The sequence below is a fragment of the Dermacentor andersoni genome, chromosome 7 (assembly GCF_023375885.2).
Source record: "Dermacentor andersoni chromosome 7, qqDerAnde1_hic_scaffold, whole genome shotgun sequence".
Classification (NCBI taxonomy): Eukaryota; Metazoa; Arthropoda; class Arachnida; order Ixodida; family Ixodidae; genus Dermacentor; species Dermacentor andersoni.
In genome coordinates this window covers 140,623,130-140,642,411 of record NC_092820.1, presented here as the reverse complement: position 1 = coordinate 140,642,411, position 19,282 = coordinate 140,623,130, and positions in this window count along the sequence as shown.

Below are 19,282 nucleotides of genomic sequence, written 5' to 3'. Positions count from 1 at the left end.
GAATCCCTTCTTATTCCATTAGGATGTACCCAGTGGTCTCCGCGTTGTTGCTGCAGAACGCTCATGCCTCCTCTTGTTGTCGATGCTTCCTCCCGTATGCTTTTGTCAGTTAACTAGCTCGAGCCTCAAATAGCAAGGCACTTCCCTTCGAGTTATCAAACGGATTTTCCCTCCTAAATTCTTTCTTCCCATTCTTGTAAATCTCCATGCTGTATTTTGTTCCCAATATATGCATCCCATTGGCTGTCTCCGTTTCCCTCACGTTCTTTTTGATGATTCCTTTGAAGCGATTTTCACATGTCACCGACAGAAGACATCGCAGCTGAAGGCGACGAAGCGACTACTTCGGTTTTTGAAAGAGACGGGCCTGGACAAGCGGCTGTAACAGTGATGTCACGTACAACGCAAGAGTGACGGACTGTAACTGACGATGTGTGTACTGTGCTATGTGCTCTCTCTCCCCCTTCCCCATCTTTCATCTCCGCCATCCCTCTTCCATGTGTAGGGTAGCAAACCGGTTGAGCTAAACTGGTTAACCTCCCTGCTTTTCCTTCACTTTTTCCTTCCTTCCTTGATGATTCCTGGTTGTCTATTTACACTTTCAATTACGCTATACTTGGTTGCTAACTTTCTTGACCTCTTCTTCCGTGTTTGTGAACACGCTTTTCAGATACAGATACTTCTGCACTTTAGCCACCCATTAATTTTCATCTGAGTTGCTGAGCCTTGGTTCCAAAGTAATTTTGCACTACGCTCCGATGGCTTAAAAAGAGGCCCGACCTATGTCACCCTGCATTGGCTCATTTGTGGTTTTCCCGTGGGCAGCCAAAGCCAACTGGCCTACGGATCTTTGGTTAACTTCCAACCCCAAGCACAGAACGACATTTACGAACGTTAGCGCTAGGACCATTACGCCTTTCCAGATTTCACGCACCACCGCCTTGTCACGTGGCGGCCTCTGTCGGAGAATCTTCGAACCAAAGTCGAAAGGTGTTGCTTCGTGCAGGGCGGGCAAGTTTGAACGCGTAGCGGTGGTAAACTGGTCGTTCGTTCCGGCAAGCGCGAGGTCTCGAAAAATGTGCAATGTGTGCACGCTACAGCTTGAGCTTGGGAGCATGGAAGGCGATTTTTCAAACACTTAAAGTAGAGAGTGCCCGTTTTGATGTTAACACAACGTTACCCGGCTGTTCTTTTCCGAGAGACATACAAATGCTAACCGTTTTCAACGGAAAGGGCGCCAACTTAATCTCACTTACACAGAGTTCACTGTTGAGCTATACGAAAGAGGAGGAGGAGGATGTTGTAGGCGAATCTAGCCTTGCAATGCGTGCCGGCAATTAGCGTAAACTGGGTTCAAGCACAGCGATATCACGTGTAGATTTGTTTACCGTTCCAATCGCGTGTCAGATTTTCCCGCTGTAATAAATCCTTGCCACCCCGGCGAGGATTTGCTTACCCGCTCAAAACTTGCAAGCGGGCAGTGTATACGATACAATTTGGGAAATGGTGAGTATACGTGGTAACAATAATGTTGTCGCGCTATGCTAGACACCGCCTGATTGATCGTGTCTTGCACTGCGCTATGGTCATGCCATTATTGTCTCGGCCCCTGCGGACTTGAAACACACGCTACTCTGATTTCTTGCTTAACATTGTTTGGTGGATCCTGCCTTGTGATTGACTGATTGGTTACTTTTGTTGTACCGAAAACGCAACTTGGCTACTAGGCAATGTAACGGATGGCAACGGGTCCAATTTGACCAAACGTGGTTCTTCAGTCACGTTTGTAAAGTCAGGTAGACTAGCGGTTTCGGTTTCGGCGCGCATTGGATTGCGACAGCCGCCGCTGGTAGGCGAACTCGCCACCTCGATCTCCGCAGTACAACGCCGTAACCACTGGGCCACTGTGGCGATAAGGCAACAACCGTGTTTGAAGCCTGTTCTACCTGATAGCGCGCGTAGGTTTTTGCGTCCTCTCAAAACATGTAGATATAATTCAGATAACACCAGTCTCGCCAGTCGCACAGGGTGCGTAGCAGGGCCGTCGGCTGTCTGGGCGCTAAATAATATTGCTACAAAATAGTGACGATAATTGACAAATCAGCCGGCGTGGGATGCTTCTGACGACCCCCGCTTTTGACTCCCGTAGCAGCATGTGCAAGCATGGGGCATGTCCATCAAAAAAGAAAAAGAAAGAAAAAATTTAGTAACTACATTTGTGGTGTAGCATATTATCTTCTTTTGCTTTTAACACATTGTGACGGTATCGTGCATATTGTAACTATGTTTCGCTGCGGTGAAGCTGCTGTGTAGCTAGTTTAAATTTTGATTGATCCTTATCTTTAGCACTAATGTATTTCCTATTGCGAGCTCACTGCTGTCTACTGCATGTACCAAGTTTTGTGGCCCTTAGTACGCAGGTTCTCACAGCGGAACCTCGGCGCCTCCTAAACACTCAAGATCACGCATTTGTCGAAGTTTTCCTTTGGAAATAAACTTCACCGCGAAATCGGTGCTTTGCTATAGCTTCAGGTAGAGACTACACACGTACCTGTAACTGACGATTGCGAAACGCAGCTCTGGACGTCGTGACTCGTTTGTGAGCGTCATCGGCGCTTGCTGCCCTCCAAAGTTGTCTTCAATGCTTGTGGTGTCCTCGCTTGTCGAGGTCAACATCCGCAACGACAGAAGACGACAAGACACGTGGACCCGTCCATCAGTCGTTCCTACCCCGTCCATCACTAACTGTGGCGCCAGACGCCGCTTTCGACGACGCCGACTGCCCAACCCCTTCAAACCTCCCCCACCACCACCACCCCCACCACCACAATCACTGAGGGCTGTTCAAAATATTTTCTCGTGAAACATCCTGCTTGCATCGTGGGCACCACCCTGACTATAGCAGGAGCACTTTGCGAACAGGTCCTGCGTAGCACATTCGTTTTGTAATGCGCCCCGAAGGATTCTTCGTTTCACGGGATGCCCACCCACTCGGTTCACTCGATTCCACAGTGCTGCGCACTATAAGCTTGGTCGCCGTCGTAGAGAGCTCCCAAAGTGCAAGGAACAAACGCAAGGCCGCCTATTCAGCGGCACTCTCGCCCAAGTTTCGCACAAATGCCCGTCACTTGCACTGAAGAATGCGGCGCAACACATCGTTCTCGCGAAATCTTCGAATCGCTGCGATCATGTGCCAAGCGCAAGGCGGCAGCGATGCGTCGCAAAAATACGCCAGTGTAAGGATCCCACGTCGGTCAGACATTAGACACACTTGGTTCCCACCATCAGCGCTATCCAAACGATCAGTTGTGACGTGCACAGTATCAGTAAGCGATCATCGATCCTCGTTCCAGATCAAAGCTCCGTTGCCTGTTCATTGTCTTCGGTTTCGTTTCTTTCCACTTCAGTGGGCCTCTTCAATGATCCTGTCCCGGACTGCCCGCAAACCAACTGCGGCTTCCGGTCTGATTAGCTCTGACACATGCAGGAAAGAAACAAGAAAGGAGAGGCCTTTTCGTCACGTTTTTGAAGCCGGAAGTGCAGCCATGTTGGTATGCCATCCCCTTTGGCGCCTCCAATCAGCTCGCAAAGGCAGACGGGCGCGAGCTTTGAACTTGCATTGCTGTGAGCCACCGGAAGTGTTTGCTGCTGACGTGCGTCAAAACAAAGCCTACGAAACTTCTGTAATCGTTTTAGTGAGGCAGGCACGCTTCTTTATTTTTCGTGGCACGTTGAAGAAGATTACAAAGGCCTGTGTCGTGATTGCTTGAATGCATCTGTTGGTGGCTGGCACTGACAGACCCAAAATACAACTTTCAAGCTTACAGACCACACTCCAAAGTCAGAAAGTCGCGCAAACAGAATTTCCTGCGAGAGAGACACGGGCCGAAAATTCCTAGCTCACTTTTCAGAGGCCGAGAGCAGCAGCGAGAGCTTCAGGAGTACGGTTGCTATGGTAACGTTTATGTTCGCCACACTCTAGACCCAGTGCTCCTTTGCGAAAAACACCACGTGACTTACGCCACACACACTCCAAGTGATCCGAGCTAGCCGGGGCCTCTCCTGCGCTTTCCTTCATCTCTGTCCTAACAGAAGGGCACGTCACAGTAACGTATTCCAGCCGTCGGGGGTTCTGTCGGTGGTTTCTTTCGCGAGCGCCGTGACCGGAAGTCACTCTCTTGGTTACCGTCGCCTACTCGTAGCTAACCCCACAACCCATCAAATTGGTTAGCTTGGCCTCCGAGATGATGCAGTCACAGAGGCCCGGTCGCCGGCACTACCTTAAGGCTCGCACAGTGGAATCGCTTCGCGAGCGTATAGAATGTGCTCGCAGAGCGCAATTTACGTCGTGCTCTCGCTCTTCGTGCCGCTTAAGTGCAGTAATTAGGCTAGCTGACTGCCTGCAAAAGTTTAGCGGAATTCACACGAACTTAAGCAATATCGCGATCTTGACACGTCGCTGTTCACTCGGAAAGCGCCCACCGGTATCCTCAAAGCTCGTGAGACGATCTGCGAAACGACCGACGGGTATTCAGGGCAGTGCGCATGTACGACGTCTCCAAATCCTGCACGTCAAGACGCAAAAGCTCGAACTTGGCCGGAGATGGGATGATCGGCGAAGCTCCTGTTGCGTACAAACCCTGCTACCAGCGTGACATAGCCACATGTGACAGGACATGCTTCCTTGCACACAGCTTCACTCACCTGAAAAGCCAAATAGCCATATTCACTACCCATATATAGCAATGAGCATGACAGATTTAGCGAAACGCATCAAGAAAAGCAAGCTTGTACTCCTGACCGCTGTGATTGCCTCGTATAGAAACATGAAAACTGAAGCTGTAGCAATTTCACGGCTCATCTTGAGAAACAAAGCACCGATTTAACAAACGCGATAGCGGAGTGCACAATATTTGCCATCTGGAATGCGCAAAGTTAACGCAGGAGCGCACGGCATCTTTCACAACATGGTGGCAAACGACGAGCATCTTTTTCAGCCAGCCGTAGTCCGCTAGATGCACGTGATGGTTTGAGCAAAAATCTGCTGACAGCGGCTAGCTAGACTCCGCGGACAGTTCGCGAATTGCGGCCTGTGAAAAACGAACGCAATTCTGAGAGCTCTCATACCGTCTCCCATTTCAGCGGTTGACCCAAGTGCAACAACTTCGCATGGACGCAATGATTCGAAAAGCGACGAAGCTGGCCCATGGCCTCCCGAACTATACTTCCACACGCCGTCTCCTTAACTCAGGGACACATAACACACTAGGCGAGCTGCTGGCACATTGGGTCAGCCATCGCCAGGGCCTCCTACTCACTCCTACTGGCCGTCATCTTCTCACACGGCTAGGATATACTCTGTCCCACCCCTTGAGTCTGAAACGCGTCCAACGATCTTGTCGTCAGCGATACGCCAAGCACTAAGTATTCATCCATTGCCACGTAATATGCACCCAGAGCATGACAAAGGGCGGCGCAATGCCCGTGTACGATACATTGGCCGCATGCTTGCAAACATCCCGGATACACATACTTTATACACGGACACATCACGCACTCAAGAGGGCTATACCTCGGTAGATTTGGATGGCACCGAATACCTGAGAGACTCTGCTGCAATGCGCAGAACAAACGCCGCTTACGGAGAAATTCTCGGTGTTGCTCTTGCAATTCGATACGCCATCCGTGTTCCTGAGGAAGTGTATATATTGACGGACTCGCAACAGGCATGCCGGGCGTTCCTATCAGGACATGGCATCCCGAGAGCGGCGCACCAAATTCTCAAACAGATCCCGCAAAATACACTAACTCCACCTCCCCGCATCCACTTACTCTGCACCCCTGGTCATACCTCGCTGCCGGGTAACGAACGCGCACATGCGGTTGCCCGAGAAATTTGCCTCCGGGCGACTCGGCGTGGTGAGGCGACTAGTTCCGAGTGGGGGGGATCCCTTGCTCCGTTACAAAGACATACTCCGTCATTATACACGCATTCGTCGCACCCACGCCGCACCACCGCCGTCCTTCTCGCTGGAGGAAGCAGTGGCATTACGCCAGTTACAAACGGCAACTTTTCCTAATCTTGTCTCTCTCAATAAATTCTACCCACACTGTTATGCAGATCGTTGCCCTGGCTGTGGCAGCTCGCCCAGAATCTTCCACGTCACGATTGAGTGCACTGCAAACCTCTTTCCTCCCTTGCCAACTCTCCTTTACCCCCTACGCAACAAAGAGCTGTGGGACGATGCCCTCCGCGACGGACCTCCCGAGGTCCTCCGAGCTGTGATACAACGGGCTCGAAACATCGCCGGAATCATCTTAGGGACCCTGGACTGAGGGTTCCTCCCACACTGCTCTCGCCATTGAAATATTATTAATAAATATGTTTTACTCTCTCTCTCTCTTGGGCGGGTTGGGTGGAGCTTCCGAAGCTGTCCGAGCAAAATCTACTGTGGCACAGCACTCCCAAGCAGTGCAGGACTGTCAGGGACTGCTACTCGAAGATGTACAGTGCGTAAAGTCAAACGATTTTGTGTTTGCGAGGTGAAAGCGAGAAGTCCCCTTTCCCGATAATGCGCCTTTTTTCGTACTCCTGGGCTGCTTTCTGCCGCACGAAGCGGGAAACGTTTTAGAAGCGTGCCGGGGCTTTCGCCGGTTGATCTGTGTACCTGCGCCCCCATGTTGAGCGCGCGTCTGTTGTGCATCTCGCGGATCGCGATTAATTATCAATGGCTTCTCCGGGGCAGCCTGTCTTTCCTGGTAGTTGCGTAGCACTCACCGACTACTGGGTGAGCAGGTCCGTGTGCGCCGTTGCGCTAACGGTGCGGCCGATAAAGGCACGCTGAGTTCAGTCTGCTGACACGGTTGTGTTGGAGTTTGTCGTCGCTGAAGCCTTCTCTTGCACCTCGCTTCTTGTTTTTCTTTTACACGATCATTAGACATTTCAAATATTCAAGAAGTCTTCGAGTGCAGCCTTCCGCGTTGTATATGGCAAAGCGGTGTACATGCATTTGTTGACATCGACATCTACAGTCACAGATCGTTTTTAGCTTTGGATATTGTGGAAACGGTGCACCGCTGATATGAAATGATGTCAATATATACCACGCTGTCTACGTTGCTTAAGCTGCCGAGGCACTTAAACAACAGCAACTGTGATCTCGACGCATGTATTACAGGGTGTTATTACTTATTATCACTTTTTTTAACTACATCGTACTCGCCGTTTCCGCGGGCCATGAAGTATTTTTAAAGAAAGCTGTGCTCGGCATCAGCCCTCATTTACAGCCCATGCAGCTCCCTGGCGAAAACGCGGATGCCATCATTGACACCATTGGTTATTGAGCGATGCGGTTGTTTATGCTGTTATACCGAATGCATTGTCCCTTGTCTCCCGTTTTAGGCAAAGGTAAGCACCACTTCTCTGGAATAAAGGAATGTGTCGGCATAACAACACACACAGACGAACCCGCCTACGTAGCGAATGCGACCGGCATCCTTCGGGAACGGTGATGTAGAGATGTTCGAACAGTGCTGCGTCGCTGCTTGCCGCTTATTGAATACATGCCGTGCGAAGTGAAGAGTAGGTGATATGGAATTGCTATAGGGCCGCAACTAACCATAAGAGCCTTCGTCGGAACTGCTTATTTTTATGGTCGGTCCACCGGTAGCGGGCGGGCCAACTCGTCGGGGCCAGGCCTAACGCAACCTTCGTAAACAGGGTCAACATAGGCCCAAACTTCATGTGCATAGCTTCAGAGGACTCAAACTTATGCATTTAAATTTAGAATTCACGTTTGGACTAACTTTGAGCCTAATTAATTATATATACAAGCCAAGACCTATATATATACAAGCCAAGACCAACGGCTATCGCGTTGTCCGTTCGATGTCCGATGGCGTGGGTCGACCATGATCGTGGTCGAACAATCATGGTCGGCACGCTGATTTTGTCGGCGCCGTCGACAAGAAAGTCCGTCGCGCTACGACAACTCGAGCTCGTTGGTTGCGTCATAGTCGGCCTGTTATGATAAAATGGTCTCAGCGACGCACTGTGATGAGTAGTCGGCCAATCGTTGGCGTCACCGTATTGTCGGTATCGTATCGACCCAGTGTTACCGCGCCTTAAATGAGTAATGGTCAGGCACGTGCTGCCACTACCAGCACGAGGGGGCCGACGCTGCAGGAAGTCATCGTCGGCAAAGTGATGTTTTTGAAATGTCGCCCAAGTGTAACGCAGACGTTTATCGACAACTTTGCTACTCATCAATGCAAGGCGGCAACTATGTGGTTCACGGCGCAGTCCGGACGCAGCCGTGGTGTGCTTTCTCTATAAAGTGAAGTTGCAGTCTTACGCACGTGTTCGGGACCACACCAACGTAGAGCTATATACCAGTACAGTTCCGGCACGAGTTTTTGCTGCAGTGCGCCTGCGTGAATGTGTTTTTTGGGGGTACTTTCCTCGATATCAGGCAGCGCGGCCGCGCACGTATCCCTTTCAAAACGTTTCGCGACTAATCCGCTAGGGCATGGTGTATGCGCCAACGCGCCGTTAAAAAAGCGTATTACGAGGCACATGCATATCATCTGCGAGACAACGTCGTTCTGCACCAAGAACTGGAGGGACCGCTCACTTCCGAGCCAACACCACTGGCTGACATCGGGAAGCTACGGCCGCCATGGAAGAAAGCGACACAGAAGTGTACCAGGTCAGCGACCTCATCCAGCGACACCACTCACTTCCCGAGACGTCTTCGGACGCGAGGCTCCGTAGCAGAGTGAACGTCAGCAGCACGCCCAAGCGAGCCAGTAACATCATCACGAGCCGGATCGGCCATCTGGACTGCCACACCGACCCTGTGACGAGGAAGCGCCCACGGACATCGTTCTACGTCGAGGAGGGTCCGAACCCTTTCACTCCGGCCAGACATCTGCCGACGCCGATCAGACCGCGAGCGTCGCCGTCCGAGATCGCCAGCTGCTTCTCGGGCGAGTCTAAGCACATCAGCTTCGTCAGCGGTCACCCGTGGCCCTGCGGCCACAGCTCAGGAGAACAGGGGCTGGGACCCGTACACAGTCTGGCTTTCAGCAGCGGACCGATCTGCCGGATTTGCCACGAAGGTATGAAGCCGTACGGCCCCGACTTATGCATTGAGCTTACGGATGGTGTTCTTCTGACGTGCCGCGGGAAACCTTGGCCAATTTGGCATTCAATGTTTTGTTGGTCACTCGAAAACACCGTCAGTGCGAAAAAGAAAGGATGATAATGAGAACTACATAAAGCGGAGAAAGTTGTTAGTGATCCTCGGTACGAGAACGCCGGATTAACTGTGCAGGAAAACAGAATAGGAAAACAATAAAATGTTGTCTTCCTTGTTCGTTAATTGTAAACGCTTGCTTTTTCGTACGAAGAAAACAATGTTAGCAACACGTAACTCTATCCTGGCAAAGACATGCCGTCAAACATTCCCAAAAGCATCTGCTTAAAGTGCGTCGGGTGCAATATGCCACGGAGTCGAAGTGGGCGTGAGCCTTCCCCGTACCATTAATAGGGATCCACCAATGCCACTCAGGGCGTAGGCTCTTTAGTAGCTTTATTAGCGTTTGGAATGCTGATCTTGCCCACGGTAACAATGCGTTTTTTTCGCTGCGCTCTTTTGATGTTACTATAGTAAGATTTTCCTTGCTATGCCCAAACCGCGCTTGTGCACATACGTTGCTATGGTGCGCATCCGTATTTACGCCCGTCTTTAGTAGTGCACTGGGTATAAGGTATTTCTTATGGAAGATTGTTGCCCTTTAACGTTTCCCAGCCTCTAGTTAGTGAACGATGGAACTCTCTTACTTCCGCCCATAATCTAGCGGTGATTTTTCACAACATCATGGCACTGTGCTTCGACTCGAGGAATAACTAATGTTATAAGTTGACCGGCCCCATAAGTTACGCGTTTGTAGTGGATTCCCATAGTGTATGTAATGTGCGTTCTTCAATGCACCAAATAGCGAAGTTGACTTGCAAACCTTAGCACAACAGTAGCGATCGTTGCATTAGAACTCAACTGTACCGCAAGTACAAGTCACGTTCTTATCCAGTGTTTATCTCGCGCTTGCCTCGGCAAATATAAAGAAGAGGATCAAGTATACTTTGCAATAAAAATATTTACCGTCGAAAAGCTTTTGCTGGCCTTCAGCATTTCAGCATAAATTCCACCAGCTTAATATCCCGCACAACCATCATTTGCAGCACGTGAATAGACAGGGACCAAGACAACAACGAAGACAAATGCTTGCCTTCGTCGTTATTTTGGACCCTGTCTATATACGCGTTGTTAGTGCTGTTTGCGATGGAATACCAACAAGCCCGTACCCAAACCCAGCTCTAATCCCTCGTAGGTGACCAGGCGGGACCGCTGTCATCGTACTGCGTCTGCGCCGGGACCATGGGAGTGCTGCACCACCGCTGTCTCGAGCGATGGCTCGTGACCAGCAACACGGACTCGTGCGAGCTTTGCCACGAGCGTTTCCCGACGACGCGCGTTCGCCGAACGCTGTCCGAGTGGTACCGAGAAGCGCCGAACCTGCGCCGAGCCGTCGTCGCCGACGTCGTCTGCTTCGTCCTGCTCAGTCCGATAGCCGCGATGGGGCTGGAGCTCTGCGTTCAAGGGGCCACGTCGCAGACGACGACCCGACAGGTTGTCCAGGCCGGCAGTCTCGTCGTCTTGTCGGTGCTGCTGATAACGGCGTTTCTGATCTGGTCGTACTTCACGGCCAGGCACCACTATCGCTGCTTCCGGCAGTGGCGAGAGGATAACGCTAGGGTCGTCCTGGTACCTCGCGGAGACTTGAGGATTGACGTTGAAGAGTCCCCACCTTGAAGTTGGTCATTCTTTCATTCGCTTTCTTCGTATTTATGTTTTGTTTTAGCCCGTGTCGTGTAGTTTTTTATCTGTTTTTTAATATGCGGTGAGAATGCTGTTATGCGAGCACCTATGCAACGAACTGTTTTTAATTTTCTTCTGGTGTACTAAAGTTCAAATAATACCTAGTCATTCTGTCTTCCTCACATTTCGTGAAGGCGAGGCGGCCTGCTGAAATCCCGTCACCGTGCGTTTGCACCGGAGTGCTTTCTTTCTTTCGTTTTTGGACATACCCTCAAAAGGCGCAGAATTTAGGTGTGCGCAGCTACGCTTGCGATATTTAAAACTAAAATATGGAGTTTTACGTGCCAAAGCCACGACCTGATTATGAGGCACGCCATAGGGGAGGGGGGGGACGGACTCCGGATGAATTTTGACCACCTGGAGTTCTTTAACGTGCATCTAAGTACACGGCTATATTCACATTTCGCCCCCATCGAAATGCGGCCACTATGGCCGGTACTTGATCACGCCTTCTCGTGCTTAGCAGCGCAACACCAAAACCATTAAGCAACCACGGTGGCACCCGCCGTGCTTGCTAGCGATATGAATGAGCTCGAGCTGTCTTCAGTGCTAATACCTATGCTATGGTAATATTGTTCCGCGGTATCGGATGGCCTATGATACAGATATAACCCTGCATAGCCTGTCGTATCATATTGACACGTGTATTTATCGGGGACTGCATTTAACCAGCTAACAACTTACAAGTTATCGCTCAGCGCAAGAGACGCCTGCGTGATTTGAAACTTACGCCAAGGTTTTCGTTGATTCTATCCGTGGTGTTCTTCGTCACCGAACTTTGTGTGATCTGATTGTATGCGCGAAGCGAATTGTATAACATTTTCTTAGACGCGTGTGTAGCAAGGGAATAGGCTGGAACCTTCAGTGAGTCTTGTATTTGATCCGCAGATCAAATTTTCGCCGATCGCCGACTGTGTTTGCCGCCATCGTTGTGCTTTGAAAGTCACCTGCTTTCAGCAAGTGGACTTGTCTTCTTCAAGGCGACGTCACTTTTAAGAAGACAAGTCAACTTGCGGAAACGTTGGCTCCTGCTATCACCTTGTTCCCGTTTTGCTCATTGTCTTGGATTTCCATCTCCCCAATTCCCCGTGTTTCTCTGGACCTGCTTTCAGGGAAGACAAGTTCTCCCAATAAAGAGTTATTTTCATCATTCACAGTTTTGCTGCTGTGTTCTTGACCGTCGCTACCACGTGACGATACGGGCTACGTTGTTACGCTTCAAACATTTTGATTTAAGCAAGGGAAAGTGAAGACATATATTACATGGCAGGGGGTTTTCTGTACGCTGGTACAACATATCAAATCGTAGACAGTTTAGCAAACCAATTACTGACATAGTTATTTGCTAAACTAAATAACATACAACTCAAAAGGATATTTCGTTCCTTTATTTTGCGCATATGTACCCTCCATGGTGAGAAATAAAAATGCAGTTGTTCTAGTTACCCGTTATGTAGAAGTGCCTTTGGGTATTATAGGGTTAATATCGTTCTACAATTACTATGCCGAGCTAGTGTCCCTGAGAAACGGATTTTATTTCGGTGGCGCTTATTGCCGCTGTTACTACAACACTCGCATTTCTGTTGCACATAAGTTACAATAAGTGAAACATCATCTAGCGTTACATAGGTTCCATTAAGGAAGTGGAACATAAGTTGCACGAAGTGCAAAATCTTACTCTCTTCTCACGAAGTCAGTAGAACGAGTTTAAGGTGTCCCAGTGTCATTTCTCACAGTATTTGTTTACCTGTGCCACAGTATTTCATGGTAAAACTTTTTAATCGCAATGGGTGTATATTTTAACACTTACGTGCCAGCATGGCATCAGCTTATTTAGGACAACAGCGTTCCATAGCATCCCATCAGGGCGTAATAGGCGGCAAAGGGTAGCTTTCTTCCACACGAAAGTAGGCGCGTTTTCTAGCAATGGGAGTCGGTGCATATAACATGGCAACGATCATCATCAGTCACTGGATAGGGCCAAAGCTTGGATACGCCGCTCTTCAGGGACCACGGAGAAAGTTCCAGTTATGCAAAGAAGGAAACGTTTAAGACGCAGTCATACACTTATCCCACCTGGAACAACACAACAGGACGCGGTGCAACAGGACACGAAATAATTTCAAGTAAGAACAGGACAAGGATGACTGCTGTTAGCTCACATTGTTTGGTGTCAAGTTTGAATATAACAAGCTTGAACCACCTGTTCCAGCAACAAATAGTGATACAAAGTGGACAACAGAATGGTTGCGCGCTCTGAATGCGACGTAGTTCATGGAATACACGACGCCATAATGAAGAACCATGATTAAGAATAATCAAAAGGATGGAAACTAGAAAACAGGCCTCGTTGTACAAGCGTCAATGAATATAAATACTGAGGCCTAAACATGCATGGTCATCGCTATGCTTGCGTCATCATTACCCTTCTTCTACAGGTGTTCTTACAGCGAAGCTGTATGTGGCTAGGCTTCCATGTATTAGTCGTGTCCGTGCGTAAACAATCCCGGAGATAGTACCCACTTTTAGCCTGTCCGCTATTCCGGCAAACGGGGGTGGTTTGGGCGGATTGCCGGATTTGCGGGGCCGTAAACGTGAGCGGCCAGAGCGGTGCTGCCACCTGGGGGCGTAGAGTTGAACCGGACAAACACAGATCTAAAACTGCAGTAACTCACTATACTCTGCTTCGCTGCTGATGTGTGTGTGTGTGAAAACGTTTATTGTAATGATGTCCGGAGGCTCGACTTCTTAAGCCAAGGCGGGCCGCTCCCACGTTGGCGCTTTCAGGCCAAGCCTTTCAGCGACATCATGGGCCCTCTGGACGGCCCTTAGTTGGTCCTGAAACAATGGGCTTTGAATCCTTTTCTCCAACTGTGTCCATTCTTCAACGAGGTTGGGGAGAGTCGCGGGACACCACGCCAGCATATGTCTGATTCCAATGATGCCATTACAATCGTTGCAGTCCATCTTAATCTGCAAATTTTTGGCAGTGGTGTAATTGTGAACACGATTAAGCCGCTATCGAAAATTTACCCCAGCAGCTAAGCAGAATATAGTAATTAGCTTCGTATTTGTGTGGTTGAGCTTTGCGCCACCAGCTGGCGCCACCAATCTGGCCGCTCACGTTTACGCCCCCGCTAAACCGGCTAACGACCCGCGCTTGCCGGAACACCGGATGAACTAATATTGGGTAGCGGCCGGAGATAGTGCTATACCGGTCTGACTCGGTGGTGAAACAATCTTCAAGTACTTCTGCATTAATAATAATAATAATAATAATAATATTTAAATGAAATAAATAAATTAAGATCTATCGTTTCAAGTCCATGGGTGACCCGCCGTGGTTGCTCAGTGGCTATGGTGTTGGGCTGCTGAGCACGAGGTCGCGGGATCGAATCCCGGCCGCGGCGGCCGCATTTCGATGGGGGCGAAATGCGAAAACACCCGTGTACTTAGATTTAGGTGCACGTTAAAGATCCCCAGGTGGTCGAAATTTCCGGAGTCCTCCACTACGGCGTGCCTCATAATCAGAAAGTGGTTTCGGCACGTTAAACCCCATAATTTAATTTTTTTTTTAAGTCCATGGGTATACTGGAATCGTTTGTGAACAGCACATGGACTCACCAGCAGGAGGGTTGCTATTACACGCAAAGGACGAAATGTATGTACAGCCATTCACCCATGACTCGCAAGAGGGCAATGCAACCGACTGTGCTGGTATCTTTGCTGTACAAACGAAAAATGGAATTGTGATATCCACGGTGTATATGTATCCACGCACACCCAAGCACGATATCGAGACGTTCATGACCCCGCACTTTGCACTGGTTAGCCGAGATGACATTACCCTTGCGATCATCTTTTGAGACTCCAATGTGGACATTTTGAAACCATACAAGAAAATGGTTAACTCAGTTTGTGCTAGAAGGGTTTCATTGCAAGTGCCACACCAATCCAAGTCACTCAACTAGTCAACAACAGTCGTGCATGATTTAACTTCGGCCGACATTCTAATGTTGCAACCGAGCCAGTCAGTGTATATCACAGTAATCACAAAGCTATCATCACTACCATTACGAAATGATAAAAAAAAAAAAAACGTGTACCCTTGTCTAACTTAGTGTGATGTGCTGCACTTCGCTGTTCATCCAGCTTCACAGAGTGGAATGGCTCCTCAATTTATTTGTTATTTCGCTCACTTTCTTGTGAATTAGCCTCAATCCTTACGCGTACTGCAAATCAGGCATGCAACCTTCATGTTTTATTAAACTCTATCTTCCTCGTAAGCAGGTGTAAGGAAAGAAAACATGGTTAATCGTCGTTAATTTAAAAAGGAAACCTTTTTTTATCCTCTTCCTAGCAGGTTTGGAGGCATTTTTCTCGTCTAACCTCCATAGACTCTGCAAGTGTACACGGACATCCGAAGACCGCGCTTCGACTTGTATGGAAGGAAGGAAGGAAAAAGTGGAGAAGGAAGGCAGGGAGGTTAACCAGTTTAGCCTAACCGGTTTGCTACCCTACACATGGGAGCGGGATGGGGGGGATGAAAGATGGGAGGAGAGACTTGTATGGTCCGAATTAAGCACTATATATCTTTGGCACTGAACTTTCATGAATATCTCGTTAGCTCCGCTCAACCATAGCGTTTGAATAAAGCTTGGGTGCTCAATGGCTTTTCAGTTCACTCCCGTGACTTATGGTGCATGTGTATAGTAGCAAGTAATTTCAGCACGCAGAGAACGTCAGCACGGGATTTTTTTCGACAGTATCAAGAGCAGTCGTGCTTCGCAAGTAAGTGGAAGATGTACTCTACATACTTATTCACACAGAGCCAATGGACATCATCAGACGGCCATTCAGACAGCCGCGGAACAAGGAGAAACAACAAATCCGAAACTATGGACACGTTGTAACCTGTAAATGAAGAGGCTTTCACCTTCTACGTATCATATGTTTCAAGGCACCGTTCTAGAGAATTAAGGAAGCTTCGCTTACAGGGACAGAAATCACGGATGTGTTCTGCGTGATTTTTTTTTCTTTCCTCTGTTAGCAGGCCGCAGGGGTTCTCCATTTCAGAGTTTGCTACAGACATTGCAAGACGGAAATGGTAGTCCAGTGTCTAGGCGGCAAGTATGGCAGCTCAGGTAGCATGGAGGAATTGTGGGTATAGAACACTGATTTTATAAACTTCGTCTTTGTGACTTGCAACAGCAGTATCACCTTTCAAACACAATATTTCTAAAAAAGACATTGCCTCATAGATGCAACAATTGTGAATTATTACGCATGTGCTCAAAAAGGTAACTATAGTTTCGACATGCTTTACAAAAAATGATTGCTTGCAAATTTAGGAAGATCTAGAGCAATAAATAACTATGAAATGCGTCTGATGCCAAAAGCAAGAATATTAGACATTTCCACTTACTACCGATGATTCTTGTGGCAGCAACATGGCGAAGTGGGCTAGATGGTTTAGGTTTACTTTAACGTCATTTTAACATTGCCGCGCAGACGAATTTTTTACTAGACGTTATAATTCCGAGCGCACTAATTTATTCGTTTGCGGAGGTGTAGTTAGTAATATTAAGCGTGTCCCATGCAAAAGATAACTGGGATCAAACAACATCAGACAAGAAAAGAAGGCGCGCAGTCGTTCCGTACCTTCACAAGATGGCGCATCGGTGGAATGCGGGTGCCAGGCGTGGCATCGATGTAAATTTTCAGCGAAAAATAGGATAAGCCGCATCTGCTCTACACTTGACAGAACGCTGACAGATTAGCAGGAGAGAGGCAGACTTTCTTATTTCTTTTAATTTAGAAAGTTTGCCCTTGGGCATAATAAAAAGCATGTCAAAAGCACACGAACTGATTTCAGTTATGCAAAAAAGAAAAATCTAAAAGGGACCGATGAAATGGTCGATGAATCCAACGTTCAAGGTCGAGTGGGCGACATGGTCGAAGGCCAGTTCCCTGCAAGTGGCGAAGACGACTTCAGTGAAATACTGGGCAGGTTCACGGCAGGTGCCGTAGAGTCACGTTCTGGACTGTGGCGTCACGTAACGGGTACGAAGTACAACGGGGACCACGGTGCTGTTGTGGCCACAGAGCGCTAACAGACGAGACGAGTGTAGACCTCGATACGCAGCCTCCGTAAAGTTTGTTTTACCGTTAATGACGTCAACAACCCGCCGTCTATGGTGTTGCGCTGCTAAGCACTAGGTCGCAGGATCAAATCCCGGCCACGGCGGCCGCATTTCGATGGGGCGGTTGGAAAAACGCCAATGTTCCATGCATCGGGGGCTTGAGGGGCACGTCTATGATACCCTGGTGGTCAAAATTAATCCGACCTATACCACTACGGAGTGCCTCATAATTCAATTCAACCATGTGAACAAAGCCATCGCGACTGTCAAAGAAAAAAGGAAGGTTGCGTACGTCATTAGTTTGTCATGTGCCGAGAAGAGCTTTGGGCAGTCAAAGCACCCTGTGAATGTTCGTGTTGCATCACACAAAAAGTGGTTGCACCACTGAATTTTGCTGCGCTTCGCAAATGCGTGTTGCTGCGTTCCTATTTTCATTGAAGAAAGCTGTAATGTTTAAACGTGCAAGCCAGCTAACAAGTGAGATAGCGGCAGCCTACAGCATCAAAAAAAGATAGGGTTGGCACGGGCATAAGTGAACTGTTACCGATTCTTCATGAAAAAGAGTCACGCTACCTGCATCAAACTTCATTGACTTCGCCTTTCGCTGGTGTCGTCGGAGCCTACCCATTGTCCAGAGCACGTTCGGCTGTTTTCTACCGTTATATTCATATATATATATATATATATATATATATATATATATATATATATATATATATATATATATATATATATATATATGGAATAAGTTAAAACTAAAATAAGTTAACTTATTCCTTCAATGGAATAAGTTAAAAGTCCGCGCCGTGTGGTCGTGTATTCCTCTTTTTGTAGCTAGCTGTTCCTTTGGGCTGTTTTACAAGTTGCAGTGTATTCTACTGATACCTCAACAAACGCAGTGCAATAGCTCAGTACAGTAGTTTTTGTAGAAAGCGCTTTGGTCTTCAGGACGTGCATAAAGGACCCCCCTCACTAAGCCACGCGGAAAGTTTCAGTTACACGCCGGAAGCTGTTACGTGACCTCTAGAGAGCGTTCTACCGCAAGAATTTTTCAAATTAGTTCGCCGACACCAGAGACAGAAATATCTGAAGTGCAGCGAACCCATGATTTCAGGAGGCGAGCGTCACCGCCAACGTAGACACTCTCTCCACTTGCCCCCGTCTAGCCTCCGCAAGTGACATTCCTTCCCCGCGCTCTCCCGTACCGGAGCCGGAGGATCGCGTGACGAATACCTCATGTGCCCCGCCTTGTGCTTTCTCTCTCTCTCTCTCTCTCTCTCTCGCGCGCGCGCGCGTTTTTGATGTGTGGCGCACTTCCGATGAGGATCTCGCGCGCCAGCTGTCGCGTTTGTCTCGTTTCACACCACGGGAAGCCAACCATGCGCATTTCTGGTTAACATCCCTGCCTTCTCTATTTATTTCCTCCTCCTCTGCACGAGAACACATGATCAACGGTATAAGCCAGTGCCCGAAACACGCGCACCGAGTTAGACGCGAGGGGATGAAAGGGTACGATCGCGGCGCTGGAACACGGTAGAATGTGGCATAGTTTCGTTCTCTGCGCGCGCGAGTGCACGACGTGGAAGAAACAAGCAGACGAAACGAAAGTACATTTCTCTTGCTACGGTGCGAAGCAAAACAAAAACACGCGGACATTATATTTGTAAGTGTTATTATTTCTCTAAAACTCGATTCATATATTGAAGCAAGAGATCAAACCAATAGGTTGTGTTGCCTCGAATAATTATCGAAGTCACTACGAGCGACGTCACAGCGCTACCATGTGGGTAGGCGCACTTGAGCGATGGACGCACACTATCCCGCTGGGGGGCGTGGTGCCTGCGAGGAGAAGGGAAAAGGGTGTTTAGTTTGAAATTTAAGCTCTATGCGAGAGGCGTAGGGACGCAACACTTAGCAGACGTGATAGTTGGCGCACATTGTATGCACTGCGCTTCTCAGCTCAAGATGGTCAGACCTGGTGAAGGACCATTCAACAGGTCCCCAGATGATGATGTAATAGCTGCCAGAAAAAGTTATTGCAGTAAGTGTGAAGTGACGGTGCAAGCGGTCTTTCACAGAAAAATAAGATGGCAGATCCAAAAAAGCCCTCTCTTTTTAGCACGCAGGCAAATAGAAGAAAGAAATAAAAATATACTGAATAAGGTGGCAGACCGTCGCGTGCTTCGATGCTCCGTGCAA